This window comes from Vicugna pacos, chromosome 8 (genome assembly GCF_048564905.1).
Source record: "Vicugna pacos chromosome 8, VicPac4, whole genome shotgun sequence".
Lineage (NCBI taxonomy): Eukaryota > Metazoa > Chordata > Mammalia > Artiodactyla > Camelidae > Vicugna > Vicugna pacos.
Genome location: NC_132994.1, coordinates 420,306 through 441,582, shown reverse-complemented (window position 1 = coordinate 441,582; position 21,277 = coordinate 420,306). Strand labels below are relative to the sequence as shown.

Sequence of the window (21,277 nt, the reverse complement as noted above, 5' to 3'; positions counted from 1 at the left end):
GTGGGGCTGCAGGGAAGAGGGGACTGGGTGGGGGCCAGTCTCCTCCCCATCCTGCTGTGAGGCCTGTTGTGATGGAAGCTGAGGATGTGGTTCTTGGGAACCCGGGCTGTTGAGCTTTCCCTGTCTAGCCAGGTCATGTGGCAAATAACTCATCAGGAGAGGGAGCTCTCCCCAGGCTCCCCAGGCTAGGACACTATGTCCCCCATTTTCCAGATTGGACCATCAAGGAAGGCCGACCCACCACTCATCAATGGTCCAGTGGACACGGACCAAGGTCCCACCATGCTGTGCCTGTGGGCATCCGGTACAAGCTCAGAAATTACCAGATCGAGGGATGCAAGGACTGTGCTGGGCCCCTGCCGTCCCCGCCCGCAGCAGGCCCTGCTGTGCTCCGCTTCCCGGCCCCCTCGCTCTCTCCCTATCAAGGGTCTGTGCACATATTACATGGTTGGCATCAGACTCCAGCCATCTTTGGCATCCTCACGCCATGCCTCATGTTCCAGATAAGGGTGATGAAGGCCAAGGAGGGGAAGTGACTGGCCCCAGCTCACACCCAGGAGCCAGCAGCAGACCCAGGCTGCTGCCCACCCAGTGCCTGCCCCTTCTGCACCGTCACACTGCTGCCATCCAGGACCTATCCCAGCCCTCCATCTGCCACTGACAGCCACCTCACCCTGAAGCTCCTTGAGGACACCCGCCCCTCGTCAGCTCTCCCTGCCCAGCCCCCACCCATGCACTGCCCACCCAGGGGCCAAGTCCTTCTCAGGTGGCCTGGCACCCACAGCTGGTGCCCTTGACTGAGGGGCTCTCCTCTTATCCCGCCTCCCCCCAAATGATGCAGGTGCTGTTCTAGGGCCTGTGGGACCTCAAGCATGTGACCTTGGCCCAGGTGGACATCAAGTGTGCAGAAAGGGGGTGCAGTCACCCCTGATCCACAATTACAGGAAGAACTCCAACTTCAGCACCCTCGTCAAGTGGTCTGAAGTGGTACAACTGGGCCCCAGGGTCGCTGGGCAGAGCTGGGTGCAGCCAGGCAGCTGGGCAGGGCCAGGTGCCTCTGGCCCTTCTCTGGGCTCAGGCCAAACCGGCCCCCACCCCCAGGACCTCCCGGAGAACAAGCCCCTGCAGCCACCCTCGGACATCAGCGTGGCGGCTGCCGGGCCTTGGCCGCTGAACCCTGGGGCCACCCAGCCGTCAGCTCCCTGCGGTGCTTCCTCTCCTGGCCCCCAGACCACTCAGTCCCCACCTGGAACAGTGCAGGGATGGCCGTGCCCCGAGACCCACGGATGGGGCTCCAAGGGTTTCTTCCTTGGGCTCATCCCCTACTCAGAGTCAGGGAGGCCAGGAGGGAGGACACACGCAGGAGCCAAATAAGGCTGCCCCTCACTCGCGAGCCAGAAAGGTCCAGGGCCAGGCATCCTTAGAGGGCCTGAGGGCGGATGGCTTCCTCTGCCAGGTCTTGGAGAAGACCCAGGCCCCCTCCCAGCCTCACTGTGTCACTCACCACAGCCCACCCTCCTCTCTGGCCACCTCGTCCTCTGCCTGTGCCCATCTTTTCTCCCTCAGCTGTCACCTCCCTCCCTCTCCCCTCAGAAAGCTCCAGAATCAGCTTTAACCTCCGGTCATTTCATCCACCCCTGACTCTCACCATTACTCCTGCTCTTTCCTGTCTGTCTGTCCATCTCTCTGTCAAGGCAGACTCCCCAGGGCTGCCATGTGCTGTACAATGGGGGGGCTCTCCTCCCACTCTGCAGGGGAGGTCGTGGTGAACATGGAGCCAGAGGTGCCTGTCAAGAAGTTGGAGACCATGGTGAAGCTGGACGCAGTGAGGTGCCTGGGGTCAGTCCCACGCTGGCTGCGGACGTGCACCTGCATATGACACTTTACCAGAGCCAGGCCAGTCCACCTGTGAGACAATACATTAATGAAGTCACTTCTCCTTCAGCATGTGATGGGACAGGGCCTCCCCTGACTGCATGTGCACACAAACCTGTCCTAGACTGTCCTGGGAGGGAGGACTCAATTCTGCCTGTGTGTGTGCATGCATCTGGGGACACATGCCTGAAAATGCGGTTCGCATGTATGAGAGGCAGGGAGAACAGTGACCATGTGAAGTCATAGCCTGCAATTACTTTTATTCCAACAAACCCCATAGGCAATGGATTCCTTGTGTGAACAACAGGGTTCTTTCCAGAGGGTCCCTGGGTTCCTTCCCAGCCATTCACAAAAGACCCTCCCCACACCTGGCTTGGGGACGAATTTCCGGGTGGAAGCTCCTTATTCGTCCTTTGGGGCTAGGGCTGTTTATCTGCCAGAGGGAGACCTGGGGGTTCAGGCGTGAAGGTGGCCTCGGCCGAGGAGGGCAGGATGGAGGCCGGCCTGGAACAGGCCATCCTGGGTCCAGAGAGTGTGGAGGAAAGGGGTCGGGCCTCCCCCTAGCCCCCCATCACTTGCTCTGTACCCCATTCCTCACGTCGTGTGCTGCATTCAGCCTGGGGTGCCCCCTAGCTTCTGAAGCCTGAGCTGGGTCTGAAAGACCCTCCCTTACCCCCATCACCCAGAGGGTTCCAGCCAGAGAGTCCCGGCTGAGTCAGTGCGGGTGTGGCTCTGGGGAAAGGGGAGCAGTTGAGGCCCAGGCCTGGCACACAGGCCCGGGTGGCAAGGCCAGGGATCCGGGGCTGCACCCAGAGACCCCACGCCCCCCTGAGCTCCCAGTCTCCTGACCTCCCCCAGGGTGTCCAGGCCATCAGTGAACAGAGGACGGCACTGGCCCGAGCTTCCCCATCATCCCACAGGCCCTGGGTTCCTGTGGGGCCGTGTCACCAGGATCCTCTTCAGCTGTGTCACTGAGCATCCACTTCCCTGTTGAGGCCTTTGTCCCCCCGTAGCCGACATCACTGAGCGCTGGACTCATACCTTGCCAGCCTCCCCTCCCGACACGGCCTGCACGTTGCAGGGATTCCCTGGCTGTGCGCAGCCATCCCGGGGCCCAGCAACCCCATTTAGACTCAGTGGAGCCCTGCAACAGGTCACTTTTGAAAGCCCCCAGTGATTCTAACGTGCAGCCAGGGTTGCCAGCCACCGCCCTGGAAGGTCTGAGAAAACATCTATGAGGCAGAGCCTTCGCGGCCTCAGAATTGGCTGTGTGAGCACAGGTGCTCGTAGTGCACAGGGTGTGGCCCTGCGTCAGCTCCCTCTCCTCCTCCCTCCCGGTCTGGGCCGCTGCCTCCACGTCCAGCCCAGTGGCTAAGGCCTCTCCCTGTCTCCTTGCTTCCCCCCTGCAGACTTCTGATGCGGTCATCACGGTGGACATATTCAGTGTGGGGACCACAGAGGATTCTGGACAGAGAAGACCCTACACCATGCAGGGTATCAGGAAAAGGGGAGCAGCTTCAGGGACTAAGACACCCCAGCCCCTGGCTTCCAGCCAGCACGCCTCCCCGGAAGAGACAGCTGGAGAGAGCTGCTTGGGGAGCAGGGCCCCCGGGTGCTGGTTCTGCCTCAGCTGGTGGTTCACGCTGGCAGGTCACGACCCTCTGTGGGCCGTGGCATCCATTTCCACAAATCAAGGCCCTGCCCCTTTAACATTGGTGGCCCCCCAGGGCCTCTTGGAGCCCAGGGCTTCCGGGGAGCAGATGGTCAGAATGGATGGGGTACTCCCAGATGGTCCAGTTCTCTGGGGATGGCCAGGGTGCTGGGATGTATGCAGGACTCTGGACCTGGCTAATCCATCAGGCTGATGAGGATGAGGAGAAAGAGAAGGAGAAGGAGAAGGGCATCTCAGAAGAGACGGAGGAGGAGGAGCAGGGTGAGAGCATGTGGGACTGGCGGTCCAAGTGCTTCACTGCCATAGACACCATGAAGGAGCTGAGGCCTCAGACCGGGGTTGGGGCCCGAGGAGAGACTAGGCTGGGAGAGCTGATCACATCTCCCCATCAGACCGTCCAGTCCAGCTTCTTTCCTGCCCCCTACTCCATCAACATGAGCTTGGAGCAGCCTGTCTCACAGCCTTGAAGTTCTCGCTCAGGACTCACCTATTCCAGGATGGAGGGCCAGTTCCCCTTCCCTGGCTTGGTTTTCTCTTGTCTTCATTCCTTTTCTGCACATTATCTCTTGAGTATATATCATCAGACACCAACCTGGGTGCTATAGGAGCCTAAAGAGAAGATGCCGTACCTGCCCTGGGTATTTCCTGGACATGCAAAATGGACATGTAAGCAGATCTATCGCGGTGTGATAAGAAAAGCAATTCAGTGCCTGGGGGAGTCAGGGAAGGCTTCACAGAGGAGGTGACCTTTGAGGACGAAGAGAAACATGCACTCAGAGGCCAAAAGGGAACAACTTCTCAGTAGTACCTGCACATCTATTTCTATCTAACACCTCATGCTACTTTATTTTACACACCTCGGTCACTGTTACTGTGAAATGTTCTTCCCTATCGTGTGCACGTGGGTTCTGTCTGCTGAGCCAGATGGCAGTTTCCAGATAAATCAATTCTCCTCGTCCTCGTTTGTCCCTTCTCCCCACTGCCGACCGAGCTCAAGGCACCCCTTGACTGACCGGCTGACCAGGAGGGATGTGTGCCTGTGGTGTGTTTCCTCAGCCAAGCTGATCCAGCCACACTCTCCCCCCAGGCCCTTTCTGGGTCCCAGGTGGGGTGTGCTGCTTACCATCCACGTTAGTCAGAGCACAGGCTAAGCTGCTGTAGTAAGTTAGATTGGTGTGAGCAAGAAGGTGGTGTGGTGATTCCATGGTGTCAGGGAGCAATACCCTGGCATCTTGTTACTGGCATCTGTGTGGCTAGAGATGGCTTGCCGTCACATCCCAACACCAGTGCGCAGGAATTGTCCAGACAAGAGGAGGCACACTCCTTTCCCTTTAAATGCGCAACTGAGAAGCTGCAAATACCACTTTCACTCATGTTGGCTGGAATCTAGACCCATAGTCACACTTGGCTGTGAGGGAGGCTGGGAGATGTCATCTTAGCTTCGTGGCTGTGTGTCCAGAAACATGTTTGAAGAGCAGGAGAGCTGATAATTGGGGGACACCTAGTAGAATCTTCTCCCGCCATCACCTCCTGGATTCAAGTTGGCCAGGCAGGAGCTCCATCCATCCAAGAGGCGGCCTTGTGTCTATTCCTGTCATTTGCACAGGCTACCACCAGGTGGCGGTGGCTCCTTGGTTGAAACCTGGTGATTTAGTGTCCAGTGTGACTGACTGAAGCACATTTTCTTTTTCTTTTTTTTTAATTGAAGTATACTCAGGTTAAATGTACAATTTCTAATGTACAACGTAATAGTTCAGGCATACATATATATACACGTATTCGTTTTCATATTCTTTTTCATTATAGGTTACTAGATGACGCTCAATAAATTTCTTCTGCCATACAGAATAAACTTGTTTATCTATTTTATACATAGTAGTTGGTATCTGCAAATCTTGAACTCCCAATTTATCCCTTCCCACCCTCTCCCTCTTGGTACCCATCAGTTTGTTTTCTATTTCAGTGAGTCTGTTTCTGTTTTGTAAGTGAGTCCATTTGTCTTTTTTTAGATTCCACACATAAGTGACATAATGTGCTATTTTTCTTTCTGTTTCTGGCTTACATCACGCAGAATGGCAATCTCCAGGTCCAAACATGTTGCTTCAAATGGCATTATTGTATTATTATTTATGGCTGAGTAGTAGTCCATTGTAAAATATACCACAACTTTTTCATTCAGTCATCTGTTAATGGACGTTAAGGCTGCTTCCATGTCTTGGCTATTGTAAATAGTGCTGCTATGAACGTTGGGGTGCGCATATCTTTTTGAATTAGAGTTTTCTCCAGATCTCTGCCCAGGAGGGGGATTATTGGATCATATGGTAAATCTATTTGTAATTCTTTGAGGAATCTCCATGCTGTTTCCCACAGTGGCTGCACCAAACTTCTTTCCCGTCAACAGTGTAGGAAGGTTCCCTTTTCTCCACACCATGTCCAGCATTTATCATTTGTGGACTTTTTAAGGATGGCCATTCTGACACCAGGTGTGCGGTGATACCTCATTGTAGTTTGGATTTTCATTTCTCTGATAATTAGCGATATTGAGCATTTTACATGTGCCTATTGGCCTTTGTACGTCTTCATTGGAGAATTGCTTGTGTAGGTCTTCTGCCCATTTTTGGATTGCATTGTTTGTTTTCTCATATTAAGTTGTATGAGGTGTGTATATATTCTGGATACTAAGCTCTTCTCAGTCTCATCTTTTACAAATATTTTCTCCCATCCCGTAAGTTGTCTTTTTGTTTTGTTTATGGTTTTATTTGTTCTGCAAATCTTATAAATGTGATCAGGTTCCATTTGTTTATTTTTGCTTGTAGTTTTATCGCCCGGGTAGATGGCCTGAGGATTTGACTTGGAGGAGAAGGAGGAGATGGGCAACACTGAGGGTGAGCCCTGGAGCCCTGGAGCCCTGCGGGGTGGGTAGCCCCCCTGCCTGTCACACCCTGGTTGTTTCTCTTTCCCCTTCTCGTGGGCCCCTAAAGCTGCAGCAGCCAATAGCAGATATCAGGCATCCCTGGCCACCAGGAAGCAGGCTGAGGCCCTTATCTACAGTGGCTTTTACTCTGATCAATTCAGCAGAGTGATGGACAGACACTTAGAGTCACAGAGCATCAGAGCTGGAAGAGACCTCAGAGCTCATTCCATTCAGCATTTCTAGACATGTTCCATGGAACACTATGAATGGGTATTTTGAAGGAAGTTCTTGGGTCAAATGGGTTAAACAGGTCCTTGGTACAGGACTTCTCAGTGCCTTTAGTATACAAATGCTATTCTGAACCTCTAGAAGACACAGAATACCCACTTATTTTCTGTGTGTGTGTGTGTCTGTGTGTATGTGAATTCTTCTAATGCACTCCAAGAACTCCTACGCCTGGTGTTCCACTTAATGCTGTTTAGAAAACGCTAGTATAGAACAATCCTCTTAATGTTAAAGACAGGTAGACTGAGGCCAGAGACGAGAGCAAGCTGGCACCAGAGCCAAGCTTCTTCCATGCCCCTCTCTGTCAAAGGGCACACGGCAGTCTTTGCACATTCCCCGCATCCTGGGTCCCGGCCCCGTGGGAGGCAGGCATGCCAGGCAGCATTGTCTGCATGTTCCAGATGAGCACACAGACACCTGCAAAGATAACCTAGCAAAGCGCCGGAGCTGGGTCTCAAACCTGGCCTTCCTGCTCAGATCATCTCCACCTCCTTGTCTGTTTCTGGCCAGGCCTGAAGGGGCCAATGAAGGGCAAGGAGAAGGCGAGGGCTGCAAAGGAGGAAAAGAAGAGAAGCCAGAGCCTGGGCCCTGGTCAGGCGTCTGAGGCCCCCGAGAAGAAGAGACTCAAGACTGATGAGCTCGAGGTGAGGGTCTGGAAACAAATGCTGTCAGAGTGTGGGGGTCACACCTGGGGCACCAGGTGGCAGATGGGGCAAGACGGAGGCCTATGGACTGGCCTTGCCCCCTGACAGCTCAGGTGTTCCCCAAGGAGCTGGAGTCAGATTTGGACAACTTTGAGGACTGGCTGCATACTTTCAACCTGCTGTGGGGCAAGACAGGGGATGATGGAGATGACCTGACGGAGGAGGAGCACATCGTGGGCCAGTTCAAGAACAGGCAGGGAGTGTGGTCCCAGCCCCTGAGCCCCAGGCCCTGAGTCCTGAGCCCCCTACCTCTTCTCCCCACCCCAGTCCCAGGGCTGACAGCCAGGTGGAGCCATCAGCTGTCCTGCTTGATAAAATATGAAAATACTTCCATGCTGATTGACAAAGAGCATCTGCCCTGAACCCAGCTCCCCACCCCTCCTCTCGTAGAGTTGCCTCCATGGCCACTCCTTCCAGAAAACCTGACTCCCTGTGATCCAGCAACTAAAGGGTTAAGGCCCCACCACAGCAGGGTGCAGACCCTCAGTGTTCTTGGCTGTTTTGAGTGCCACCCCTGCCTGTGCCCATGGGAACCTGCACCCTGACCCACGCCTGCCTCACCCCAGGGCTCCCTCTGTAGGAAAAAAGTGTCCCTCCCAGAGGATGTGTCTTGGGAAGCCGGCTACAACCCCACCTATGGCATGTCACAGGGCATCCCCAGCAATGACCCCATCAACATGCTGCTCCGAGTCTCTGTCGCCCAGGTGAGAGTCCCCTCGCATCCCCTCCCAGCAGTCCTCACGCCCAGGAGGGGCTGAAGCAGCTGCAAACTGACAGCCTCCAACTGGGAGGCACCAGGGAGGTCAGTGAATCTGGTTCCCATCATTTATAGGGGAGGAAACCAAGGCCCAGTGAGGGTCGGCATCTTGCCTAGGGTCACAGGAGTCTCTGGTCCAGTGCTCTGCCCTTCACCATCACGGGGCCATCAAGGAGAGGCCAGGGGCACTGGGAGATGAGCAGGGTGTGGGGAGCCTACTCAGGACCACCCCTCCATCCCAGGCCACAGACCTGCACCCTGCAGACATCAGTGGCAAAGCCGACCCCTACATCACCATCCAGCTGGGCAAGACTGACGCCCGTGAGGAGAACTCCATCTCCAAGCAGCTCAAGCCTGTCTTTGGGAAGTAAGGCCTCTTCGTGCCCCACCGCCAGCCCAGCCTGACCTCCTCAGCCCAGACTACCTCCCACCCCACCCCGACCCTCAGCCCTTCTCCCAGCCCCCTACCACCAGCGCCTTTGACATCCAGGCCTCCTGCCCCATGGAATCCATGCTGACGGTGGCCATGGATGACTGCGATCTGCAGGCACTGACGACCGCATCGGGGAAACCAAGACCGACCTGGAGAAGGGCTTCTACAGCGAGCACCGCGCCGCCCGCACCTGCTGCACCTGAACTCTGTATATGAGATTCAGGCCGGTTGTTCTCGGGACAGGAACAGGCGCCACTCCAGGCGCCAAGCGGTCGTCCGCTTCCCCTGCCTTCCTGGAGGCCCTGACCCTGCGAGCCCCAAGTGAGGGACAGGGGCCTTAACTCGGCTGCAGGCACGCGCCCGGGGCGCGTCCACGCGCAAACCCCCAGCCCACGGGGGCGGCGGGCGGCGGGCGGCGGGCGAGCAGGGAGCAGGGGCGCGGGGCGGGGTGGGAGGAGGGAGGGCGGGGGCTGCGGAAGCTGAGGCCGGGCTGGGAGTCAGTGCTGCGCCCTCTGCCGGCATGAGTTGGGCGCTGGAGTTCTGAGAGACTGGCTGTGCAGCTGAAGAACACAACGTGACAGAAACAGATGCCTTCGCTAGGAGAGAAATGTTTGATCCAGCAGAAAAGTACTTAATGGACCACAAGAGGAGAGGAGTTGCTTTAATCTTCGATCATGAGAGGTCCTTCTGGCACCTGACGCTGCCGGACCGGCGGGGAACCAGCGCGGACAATCTTCAGCGCAGGTTTTCAGATCTAGGATTTGAAGTGAAACGCTTTCATGATCTTAAAGCAGAAGAACTACTGCTCAAAATTCATGAGGCATCAACCTCTAGCCATGTAGATGCCAATTGCTTTTTGTGTGTTTTCCTGAGTCACGGTGAAGGCAACCCCATTTACGCATATGATGCCAAAATTGAAATTCAGACACTGACTGGCTTGATCAAAGGAGACAGGTGTCAGAGCCTGGTTGGAAAACCCAAGACGTTTATCATTCAGGCGCGTCGGGGAAACCAGCACGATGTGCCCGTCATTTCTTTGGATGTCCTGGATCATCAGACAGATGTGCCGGATGCCAACGTAACCCAGGTGGACGCCGCCTCGGTGTGCGCACTGCCTGCCAGAGCGGACTTCCTCATGTGCTACTCGGTGGCAGAAGGTTGTTATTCTCATCGGGAAACGGTGAACGGCTCATGGTACATTCAAGATTTGTGTGAGATGCTGGGAAAACCTGGCTCCTCCTTAGAGTTCACAGAACTCCTCACTGGTGAATAGGAAAGTTTCTCAGCACCGAGTAGACTTTTGTAAAGACCCAAATGCAATTGGAAAGAAGCAGGTCCCCTGCTTTGCCTCACTGCTAAGAAGCTGCATTTCTTTCCAAAATCTAAATGATAGGTGCTGTTTTGTTCTATGTATCTGTATTTAAAATAGATTTTCCCTTCTTTTTATAAAAAGAAGTATCCCTAGGTTGAAGTTTATGGTATAGCAATTTAAAATGTTTTAAGCTTTAACGACAGAACTTCAAAAAAATAGTTCATATTGGAACATGGTGAAGGGGTTTGATATGTAGTAATGAAATCCTCAGGGAATTCCTGTAAGTTAAAAATGCATTAGCATTTCTAATACTTGACTTTTATAGTAAATTGCAAGGTTACTCATAATATCTGGCTGATTTAACTTCTATTTTCTGACTTTTTTACATGAAACTTTTTAATCTTTTTAAGGGTTTTTGAATCCTAAATATTAGTTTTCCTTTAATATTTGAAATTCATGTTTTATTAAATTTTTCTAATTCACATTCTTATTTACATAATTTATAGGTGACTTGTGTTACTTGGTCATGTAAATCTACGTATGAGTTTCCACTTTTTGTATAGGACTTGAACACTCACATTTTAAAAATTTAGCCTTCAAGAACAGTTCATTTTTTTCACAGTGAGCATTACAGTCTTGTACAAAAAGTGATATTTCATGCATAGATACGGCATTCTGAGAAGGAAATAGAAAACAAAACATAGTGACTTCTTAGTAGAAGCTACACACTTGCAGAGTTTGATTCTGTCAGTACCTTCTATGTTAAGTTGCTATACACTGTCCAGCAGTCCCACATGCGGACTGTTATGTTAATGGAATAAGATATTACTTTTAAGATTCAATTCTTACTGATATGATATATAAAATTTGAGTAGTATGTTAATAACCTACCGGAGGCTGAAGATGGTTATGTTTGGGCTCTGATAGCAAACGTGAGGGTTGCTAGCTCAGAAGCAGAAGTTTGCCTATGTCATTTCAGTTGCAGTTCAAAACATGTGTCAACTCTATGCTAAGGTCAGTGGGACATTTATACCTCTTTTTGTGTCATAACAGGGACTTCACGTCAGTTGAACATTTTACCTGTCCTTTAACCCCCTAATCACAGGCGTTGCCATCTCCATGGTTCTACCTATAAGAGCAAATAACTACAGACGATTTCAAGTGACAATTTATAATAATCTTACCTATATTTAATGATAAAAATTTTCAACTACGAATTTAGAAAGTAATGGCAAGATGATTCTAAATGAAGCCTAAGAATCAAAGTGAAGCCAGGCACACTGACAGTTTCACTTCCGCATGGGAGTGAATGAACACAGGACACTGACGAGGAATCTTAACTCACGTGCTGAACTGCAGCAGCAGATGCTTTGATTTTGTTGCATGCATCCAAGCTCCTTCCAACAGCAAACTCAATGAGCCGTGAAAATCCACAAACCAAAAATCTCATATGAGAATATTAAAGAATACCTGTGTTTTGCAAGCATTTTTTTTACTAACAAAAGAAACTGAAATAGTCAAATTCAAATGAACTACAGGACTCAGAAAGTTTCCAGTTTCTAAGCTGCAAATGAACACAATGCAAAAATTCACTGATATTTAAAAATGTAAGATTACTTCTTTTCATTGAGTTCCTCTACTGGCATCTGCAAATAGAGTGGCACACCCATCTCAGGGCTTCTGTAGCCTGTCCACAGGAACAAAACGAGGCAGTGATCAGAAAGGACTGCAAGCCTTTGAGAATTAGTGGTCACGAGGAACTCTATACCTTCAACATCTCCTTAGGTCAATACATAGATCTAAATTATAAGTGGCAACTGCCTACTATTAATATTACAATTTATGTGGATCTTTTTGTAAAACATGAGTTCAAGCTTTCTACTACATCCCTAGAGTTCTTGTTATGTTAGTTTTCGCCTTTACAGTGGTTTTCCCAGTTCATATTAAAAAACAAAAACAAAAACCTCAAAAATAAATAAATTAATAATAATAATAAATAATAATAATAATAATATTAATAATAATAATAAAAACAAGATTCAGACCATGTGGTTTGGGAAGGGAGACTTATTATGATTCCTGTCCCAGCCAGGCCTCCACCCCTACAGGCTCTGGGCTTAGCCTTCAGGGGCCAGGACAGCAGATTCCAAGACAAAGAGAGAGCCAGGGGATTCCAGGACAGAGGAGGCAAGATGAGGAGAGAAAAGGGGGCTGAGAAGAGGGGCAGCACTGTGTGCTGGGGAGCATCCACAGGGGATCAGTCCGGCCTGTGGGCTGTGTGACCCTGGTCAAGCCCCTTAAACACTGTGATGATCAGTTTCCTCAGGGAGTCTTTGACACTGTGGAGGAGTGGACACAGTGGGGGAATGGTGCAGGATGCACTGGAGAAGACTGGATGCTCGTCCTTGGGACACTGAGCATGTGGGGTCAGAGCCCCGGGCAGGAAGCCCTAGTGTCTCAGCCGATCCTGGAACATAGGGCAGGACTCACTGACACGCAGCAACAGCCAGCCCAAGAGAACTGGCCGGGACCATTTCCCCCAGCAAGCCCATGTGTCTCCTCCCACAGACATGGCTGCAATATCTGTCAGGACCCCATGAAGCCCAGCCAGATCCTGACCCGTCTCTGCAAGGAGGGCAAAGTGGACGGCCCCCACTTCGGCCCCCCGGGAGAGTGAAGGTGTCCAATCGTGTCTTCATGGGACCCTCCGAGATCGAGGACGACAATGGTAACAGGACACCAGACGCAGCCGAGGGAATGTCAGAGGCTGAGGAGGGGCCCACAGTTCCCTGTGGTGGGACAGTCCCCAGATCATCACCCTAGCATCCCCCTTCTGTCCCCCCAGCAACTGCCCTTCCAGCCCACCCCACACAGCCTTGTCCACTTGTGGCCTTTTCTCTCCCTCTCAGCATCCCTGTGGGGTACGGAGGTTCTCCCCATTCTGCAGGTGAGAAAACCAAGACCTAAAGGGTTTCAATGACTTGCCCAAGGTCACACAGCTGTTCGGAGGCAGCGTGAGGGTGTGGGCCTGGGTTGCTCTGGCTTTCCCTATCCCTGCACCCATGTAGCACTTCCCAGAATACCAGCAGGTGTCTCTGCAGGGAAACCACCACCTTCAAGGTGCTGGGACAGGATGTGGGGTCTTCCCCCTCTGACCTCAGAACTCAGAAGGATTCTCTGGTCAAGTTCCCCAGGCAGAGGAAACCAAGGACACAGGCCTCTCTGGGCCTGTGTGGCAGCTGGACCAGCTTGGACCAGCCATGTCTCCCTCTGTGCCTCAGTTCCCCCCACAATCACCTGGAGGTGGGGTCTTTCTGCCCCTGCATCCCTGGCCCAGCACAGGGGTCTTGTTCTGCTGAGCCTCTGTGTACAGCTGACCCACCGGTACCCACAGGTCAGAGGAAGCTCATGGAGGAGAACGTGACGCTGTTGGCCCCGAGGCACTGGGAAGACATCCCCCGTGTGGGCTGCCACCTGGTGCCTGAACATGTGGAGACGCAACCCTGGCTCAACCCTAACAACCAGGGCATCGAGCAGGTGACTGGCCTGGCCAAGCGCTGAGGTTCTCCAGCATTTGGGATCAGGGAGTCCCAACCTGAGTCCATAAGAACAGGTCCTCATGCTGTTCACTGCATTCCCCAAAGCTGGCGGGCACCCCGCACACACACACCACGGCACTTCCCAGCTCACATCTTAGGTTTGAGTGAGAATCCTGTCAGCTACGGTGGACACCTGGGGTTGCAATGGCTATTGGGGACGTCATAGGAATGGCTGGCATCCAAGGACGAAAACTGATGTAGTGGGTCCTGATGGGACAAAGGTTGGGAGGGAAAGGAGACCTGGCCTTGCCGGGCAGAGGGAGGAGTCTGTGAGAAGACCTGCCACGACCTCCTTCCTCAGGGCCACCTGGAGTTGTGGGGGCACATGTTTACCACAGACGTGCCGACTCCTGGGACACCTCTGGACATCTCCCCATGGAAGCCTGAGGAGTGAGCTGCTCGGACCCTGCACCCCTTCCTCCCTGCTCCGCCCGGTGTCCCTTGTGCAGGAGGCTGCAGGCCCAGGTCACCAAGTCACTCCCGTGTGGCCTTGTAGGAGGGAACAGAGCAACTCATCAAGAAGGCTATGGGGCCCAGCCAAGGTGACTCCCCTTTGCTGGGACAGGAGCCACACCCGCACTGTGCACTCAGTGAGGGCGATGAGGACTTTCACCCTCACAGACCTACCCCTCCCAGCGCACGCGCACACGCACACACCCACATCCACAAGACGCAGAAGCCCTGAGAGCCTGCTCTGCCCCCTGACCATCCCCACTCCGGGCTGTCGTGCTGCTCTGCCAAGTTTTATTGAAAGCACCTGCTGATGAGATGTGCAGGGTGAGTGCCCAGAGGAGCGGGGTGGGTCGCAGAGCAGAAAGAGCTCTGGGTCAGGAGCCGAGCCACCTGTCTTTCCTGGTTGACACTGGCCAGGTCAGTGTGCCTCCCTGGTCCTCAGTTTTCCCATCTGTCAAGTGGCAGGATCAAGTCGCTGCCAGCACTGGCCTGGGTATGTGGAATCAGGGCCAACTGCGCAGACCCATGCAGTTGCTCAGGACCCCACACTTATTTCAAGATGGCAGTCTTAAAACTCTTCATGTACTCTAACCAAAGGCCCAAGATTTCCATTTTACACTGGGCCCTGCAAGTGATAACAGCCGATTCTGCCTGGAATAGCCTCCATGTGGGACCCCCCATGTATGCTGTTCCAGGGCTTGCCATGAGGGGGCACCCCAACCCGCCGTGTCACCAGGACTTGCAGTCCAGGGCATAACTCTGCGGACAGTCACACTCCAGTCAATGTTTAGTGGTTGACTCCACCTCACTCCTAAGGGTTGAAATGTAACTACCTCACTCATTATGACAATTACACCTCTGGGGAAAATCCCTCTGGGGGCCACATAAAGGGGACCAGATTCCATGGTGGTCCGCTGTGAGATGGAGCAGAGCTTCTGGCCTCTGGTGATGGGAGATCTTGCTCCCAACTCTCCAAGCCCCGCTTCAGCCACCCCCCAGCAGCCAGCCCCTCCCCTCCCGAGGCAGCCTCCCAGAGACCTAAGTCAGTCTCCCAGTCCAGGAGTGTGGGCTGGGTCCTGGTGTTCCAGCCAAACAGACTGCCCCCTACCTGGGGCTCTCCTCACAGCAGCCAGGCTGGCTGGATGACCCTCTTCCTTTTACCCACGGGTCCTCATATGTCCCCACCCCCCCAGCTTCTCTCCACACCTGCTCTCTCAGCTCCAGCCTGGCCCAGGCCTCAGGCCCACCCCCAGTCCCTAGGACTCATCCCGGCCATCTACCCTCCAGCCCCAAGACCCTGGGGTAACCCTCCCCCTAGACTGTTAATCAGCCTCTCTCCTCACCCAGGTATGAGCTACAGGTCATCGTGTGGAGCACAGATGAGGTGGTCCTGGAGGATGGTCACTTCTTCACTGGGGAGAAGTCCAGTGACATTTTGGTGTGGGGGTGGGTGAGAGGCCCCTGACTGGGAAGGGGCTGAGCTGGGTGAGCCCACCTTCCTGGGAAGCAGGAGAGAAGGGGCCAGACAGGGGAGCTGTGGGCTGAGAGAGGCCTTACCGGCTGTGGCCACAGGTCTGGAGCAGGTGATGCCCCACGGGTGGCCAAGGGGTCACCAGGAGGTCCAGCAAGACACGGATGTCCACCACCACCCCCTCACTGGCAAGGGCAGGCTCAGCTGGCACTGCCTGTTCCCCTTCGACTACCTGGCTGCCAAGGAAAAGACTGTCATCTCCAAGATGTAGTCCATGCTGTCCTGGGATGAGACCGAATACAAGATCCCCGTGCGGCTCACTCTGCAGATCCGGGGTGCTGACCACTTCTCTGTGGATGGCTTCCTAGGTGTGGGGCTAGGGGACTGGGACTGGACGGGAGGGGGAAAGGGATGGGGGGCAGAGACAGAGTGAGCCCACCCCAGGTGGGGAGATCAATCAGACAGGATGTCAAAGCTGACTCTGAAGTTGCCACAGGGGCCATCAAGCTGGACTTGAACCAGTTCCCGGGGGGCATGAAGACGGCCAGGCCGTGCACCACAGAGGAAGCCACCGGGGAGGTGGACATGCCCCTGGTCTCCACCTTCAAGGAGAAACATGTCAAAGGCTGGTGGCCTCTCCTGGCCCACCATGAGAATGATGAGTTTGAGCTCACGGTTGGCACCACCACTGCTCAGCTTGGGTAGGGCTGGGCCAGGCTGGGGTGCTGGGGGCCTGGCAGCTGTCCCAGGCACAGGGACCCATCTGTGCATCTCTGCAGGCAAGGTGGAGGCGCAGTTGCATCTACTCCCTGCTGAAGAGGCAGAGAAGAATCCAATGGGCCTGGCCCGCAATGAACCTGCCCCCCTAGAGAAACCCAAGGGTGTGCCCTGACTGCTGGGCCCCTACCATGCCGCTCCCTGGGGCACTGGAACAGGAAGTATGGGCCAGAACACTCTGGTCTTCTTGCCCCTACTCTGGAGGCATCTCTGCCCTCTCCATCCCTTCCTAGGCCACGGCCTCATTGCAGGGGAGCCTCCTCCCTCCTCTCCTCCACCTGCCACCCCCGAATCCACCACCTCCCTCTGAACCAGACCAGGGGCAACCAGTGCAGGGAAGCAGCACCTCCCACTGGGAGGGCCCCACTCAGCTGAGTTCAATGCCTTCCCTAGTTTTTGCCAAAGGCAAGCAGCTGCCGTGGTGGACCTGGGGCCCCAGGCAGACTTGATGGCTGGGGAGGGGCCAGCAATTCTGTCCTCCTCTGAGGGTCAGCCCGCAACTTGGCAGCGCCCCAGCCCTCATCCTCTGGGTCCTTTCTCTGTGCTCCATCTGTTCCTCCTGCTACTTCAGCTGGCCTCACACCAGCTTCATCTGGCTCTTGAAGCCCCTCAAGTCTGCCACTACTTCTGGTGGCACAGATGTCGCTGGCTGCGCCTCCAAGTGCCGCTGCTCACACTGCCGCTCCTCCCCCTCGCCCTTTCCTCTACTCTGACCCCGGCCACCTGGTCAAGAAGATCCCTGGGGCCAGAGTCTGGCATCCTCCTGGGTCTGGTACTCCTCCCTTCCTCCTGGACCTAGGGCTCGTGCGCTGGGCAGCAGGTGGAACACGCACACGCGCAAGTGCACACATAAGTCCACACACAGCAACTTTCAAGGTTTCAAACGGTATCATACACTCAGACCTGCAAATGACTGTCTCGCATGATTCCAGAGTAGGCCAGAGAGGAGACGTAACTTGCCCAAGGTCACCTGGCAAATCACCTGACTACAACTCAGCCAAGATTTCCAAATTGCCAATCCAGTGTCCTTCACACTGTGCTAACTCCTCTCCCAGCAAGATTCGGGCAGATTCGAACCCAATTCCACTGGCAGGAAAAAGTTGAGCTACGGACAGGATAGGAGAAAGGCTTTGGCTAGGATTAGCCAGCAAGTCCTGAGGAGTTTCTACCAGCATCCTCCTCCCAGCCCAGAGCCTTTTTCCGCCCTACAGGACAGTGAGTGGCTCCATCCCTTTCAAACACCTCGTGAACCAGCATGTGTGTTGCATCACTGGGTTCCAGGCCAGGCTGAGAGCTTCATGTGGGCTTTCTCACTTCACCCTTTCACCAACCCTGGAGGTGGGGTCTACTGTTAACCCTGTGGTACAAGTGAGGAAACTGAGGCTCAAAGGGGTGCCTAACTTGCCCATCAGAGCTGGGACTGGAAGCCAGCTGCCCTGTGCCCATGCCCCCCACCCTGCTCTGCAGCCCCCCCCAACCACGCTGAGCAGCCCTGGAGGAGTTGGTGGGGCAGGAGTTTGAAGAAAGATATTCAGTGCTTTGATTGTCCATCTTGACATTTTATAGAACCTATTGGTTTTGTAACACGATCAACAGAATGTAAGTTCCACGGGCACGTCGTGGCTCAGAGGCCCCTCAGAAGGCAGAGCAGCGGTGCTGGTGGGCAGGTCGGGGCTGAGGGGGCGTGCGCCCACCCGGGGCCCGCAGATCCCTGGCAGGGCCTGCTGTGGACTGAAGCAGAAAGGGGGAGAGGCTGAGAAACAGCCACCTCACTGTGAATGTGGGGCACCACAGGACCGCATGGTGAACTGCCCAACAGGGAAGCGTCCTAAGAAGCAGACTGCGGCTGTGCGTATGCAGGGGGAGCGGCGGCTGCCCAGCTGCCGGACGTGCCATCTCGGCCTTGGGAGGAGGTGGGGCACTGGAGGGCCCCGCAGAGAGGACAGGGAATGTAGGTCGCAAACCTGGTGCTTAGAGAGGGGCCGGGTCCTCACAGCAGCACTAGCACTGTGGCCAGGAAGGGGCCCCTCTTTGGGGTCTGGGAGGGCAGAGGGGACGAGGGGTCTTTGAGGTGCCCCCATCTGACCAAGGCTCCCCCGCCCCCAGCCGGCCCATGATGGCCATTGTCTGGTTCCTCAACCCCCTCAAGTCCATCAGGTACCTCATCTGAACGCGCTGCCAGGGGCTCATCGTCACGTTCACGCAGGCTCTGCTGGGGCTGCTCCTGCCAGCCCTCCTCCTCTGCAGCCTCCCTGGCTACCTGGTCAGGAAGCTCTCGGGGGCTGGAAGGCCCTGTGGCCTCCCTGCGGCACCCCACCCTGGTCCGGCATGTTCGCCCCTCCTCTGGCGTGGAGGCCTCGGGTCTCGGGGCCTTCGTCACGCTGGCTGGGCCGGTGATGCCCCCTCCCTGCCTGTCCTCATCATCCCAAGCCTGCTGCTGGCCAAGTCCCAGCCCCTGTCCCTGCCTGCAGGGTGGGGCTTGTGGGGAGGGGCGGGGGCCTGCCCCATCTTGCAGATGCCCCTAAGGAGGCTGCCCCACACCCTCCCCCTGGCCTTCCAGTCAGCACAGAAGCTTTAATGAAATTAACCGAGAATCCTGCAGGGGCCAGTGCCCAGGGCTTTAAAACAAATGAACAAACAAGAAGCATCACCCTCCTGTCCCCAGACAGAATCTCGCATGGACAGCCGACGCCAGCAGTGTGGATTCTGCAGAAGCTGGCCAGGCCCATCGTACTACTCCCACGGGGTGGCCTCTTCCTGGGCTGCTCAGCCCTGGGGCTCAAGCCCAGGCCCAGCCCAGTCTGTGGGTTTTCCTCCCTTCCCAGAACTTCCTCAGCCCAGCGTGGGGCTGCAGGCCTTGCCCAGAAGCTGGGGGGGTGAGCCCCATGCCCCTCCCCCATAACCCCCGCAGGTCACCTCCGCCAGGCCCTCCTCGCCCTGAAGGGCCTGCCCCTCCAGCCCTCCAGGTGCAGCTGGGGGTTTGTACTCGAAGTGCTGCCCCCTGCCTGTGTGAGCTGGGTTTCACTGGGCTGTTTTTCCTTTCTTGATTGGTGATTTTTCTCTTAATAAAAGAAATCAAACACTGAGCTGGCAAATCTGCCATTGGTCAAATGGGGGGATTGGTGTGGGGTCACAGGGCTGGAAGGCAAACTCAGCACAGGATGGGCCCCTAACCCTGTGGGGGACTTTGTGGCCCAGGGTTCAAGGTGGGTCTAAGGTACAGGGCTGCCTGCGCAGGCTGCCCACGAGAGGACCCTTAAACCACAGCACAGGGTGCACAGCAGAGTGGACCCAGGGCCACAAGTTTACCGAAAAGGTCCTGCAGGCCCAGGGACAGTCTGAAGGCATAGACTCCAAAATGGCCGAAAAGCGCCAGCTGCCAACCACAGACGCCAACTGCTCCCCAAAGTCAGCAGGGGATCTGTGCCACTGGCCTGGTCCCGCAGCCATGTACCTGTTTTCACACCACACTCTGAGACTGGGGGAAAAGCCCCTCATGACACACAGGCAGGGCTGGGGCCCATGCCTCACTGGACCTGACCTCTTTAGAGAGATTCAGACACAACTTTACAAAGACTTAAGTCATGGCTGCAGGACACAGGTGACTTCTGTTGTCACCTTGCTGTGACAGGCCCTAAGAAGCCAGCTCTGGGAAAGCCAGGGAGTGGGCCCAGGCCGCTGCCCGGGGGAGGCCACCTCCGGCACCAGCGCCCACACCAGTGTCAGCCCTAAAACACAGCCTCTCGAGGGCCCTTTATTTTGTGGGGACCCGGAACAGCTGAGTGGGAGGAATTTGCAGTTCAGAACTGATCTGGAGAATAAAGGGTGAAGGTCATCACATTTCCCCCAGGGCTCTCCTTTCACCGGCCTCCCAGGCTCGGGGATCATTCCCTCCCCAAATGCGTCTGGCTGCCTGGGATAGCCTGGCCTGCCTGCCTCAGAGCACGAGCCCTGGGGCTCTCTGTCTGGCCTCTGCTCCAGCTTGCAAGCCTCTGATATCTCTGTTAACCTCCCCCTCGGATCCATCCTCTGGAGCCCTCTCCTCCCCTCTTCCCCCGGGCACCCCGCCCCCGGTCTAGCTCCCGGGGCCACGTGTCCCCAGGGCCTGGGCTTACAGCTGGTCCCCATTGATGAGGGAGGCCCTGTGCTTGACCCGGTGTTAACGCCCCTCAAGCCCACATGAAGAGCTCAACGCCAGGAGCAGGGCAGAGCAAGACACAGGCTGGGGCAGTGGGGGGGAAGCACATCTAGTCTAGGGTTAGAGAAAAATCTCCCAAGGTTAGTGAAATGTTTAAGCTGACAGCCAAAGGATCGGTGTCCCAGGAAGAAGGAATAGTATACAAAACCCAGAGGCAACAGAAATGGAATTAGAGGAATTAAAAGAAATTGAACATGTCTCTCAAGGGAAGCATCAGAGATGGAACAAGAAAGACCAGCTGTGCGCTGATGAGGGGGGTCTGGGGACCAGGTTTAGAATTGTGACTTTAGGGAAAGGGGTCACTAAAGGGTTTTAAGAAGGTGGGTGGGAGTAATCTGACTGATTCTTCATTTTAGGAAGAGCACTATTGCTTACATGTAAAGAATGAATTGGATGCAAGAAGTCCAGGTGAGAGATAAGTCATCTCTGGAGTGGGATGGGTCTACAGCCTGAATGTGCCCAGTCTCGTCTGCAGTGGGATCGGGGTTAGTGGTGGTAGGGATGATGGGAAAGGAGTGAGTTGAATGTGCCCAGTCTCGTCTGCAGTGGGATGGGGGTTAGTGGTGGTAGGGATGATGGGAAAGGAGTGAGTTGAAAGATATTTAGGAGGTAGAATCAGTAGGACTTGCTGATTCATTTCACGTAAGCTTGCTAATGTTAGAGGAAAAAAGAAGCTCCATAGAACTGGTGCGAGTCCTGGGTGAGTGGTGGATTCACTAAGTGAGGAACACAGGGAGGGGGCAGATTCTGCGGGGGGATAATGAGTTCCCCTGTGGATGTCTGGAAGTTTAGTTAACTGTGAGCCACCCACATGGTGATATTGCCCA

At 54.9% G+C, this 21,277-nt stretch overlaps 2 pseudogenes; both read left to right on the top strand.

Moving 5' to 3' along the window:
• LOC116279086 (otoferlin-like) overlaps nucleotides 1-19,880 on the top strand; it is a 445,501-nt pseudogene extending 425,621 nt beyond the window's left edge.
• Nucleotides 9,161-10,030, top strand: LOC140685429 (caspase-6 pseudogene; annotated as a pseudogene).
• Nucleotides 19,881-21,277: the final 1,397 nt, after the last annotated feature.